At 53.2% G+C, this 333-nt stretch overlaps 1 protein-coding gene across 1 annotated transcript in view; it reads right to left on the reverse strand.

Moving 5' to 3' along the window:
- EMH_0022700 (uncharacterized protein) overlaps nt 1-333 on the reverse strand; it is a gene marked incomplete at both ends in the record, with an annotated part of 3,325 nt that overhangs the window by 684 nt on the left and 2,308 nt on the right. The window lies entirely within an intron of this gene.

A 333-nucleotide genomic window follows, 5' to 3' on the forward strand; every position in this document is an offset into this window, starting at 1 on the left:
ACGCTGTTGCTGCTGCTGCTGTTGCTGCTGCTGCTGCTGCTGCTGCTGGACTTTGCTGCCACTGCAAGTAGGAGGCAGCAGCATGAGCAGCAGCAGCAGCAGCAGGTGCTGCAGCAGAGCCGCCAGCAGACAAAGCAATCGATGCTGCAGCAGCAGTATCTTCATCATCAACAGCAGCAGCAGCTTCTGCTGCTGCTGCTGCTGCTTCTGCTTCGTCCGCAAGGACGCATGCAGCAGCATCGTCATTTGAAGAATTAGCAGCAGCAGCAGAAAAGGCATTGACCTGAAGCCGCTGCAGTCTCTATCTAAACATTTTTGGTAAAATAAAAAAGA

Source organism: Eimeria mitis, genomic scaffold, assembly GCF_000499745.2.
Source record: "Eimeria mitis Houghton genomic scaffold, Emh_scaff805, whole genome shotgun sequence".
Taxonomy (NCBI): Eukaryota; Apicomplexa; class Conoidasida; order Eucoccidiorida; family Eimeriidae; genus Eimeria; species Eimeria mitis.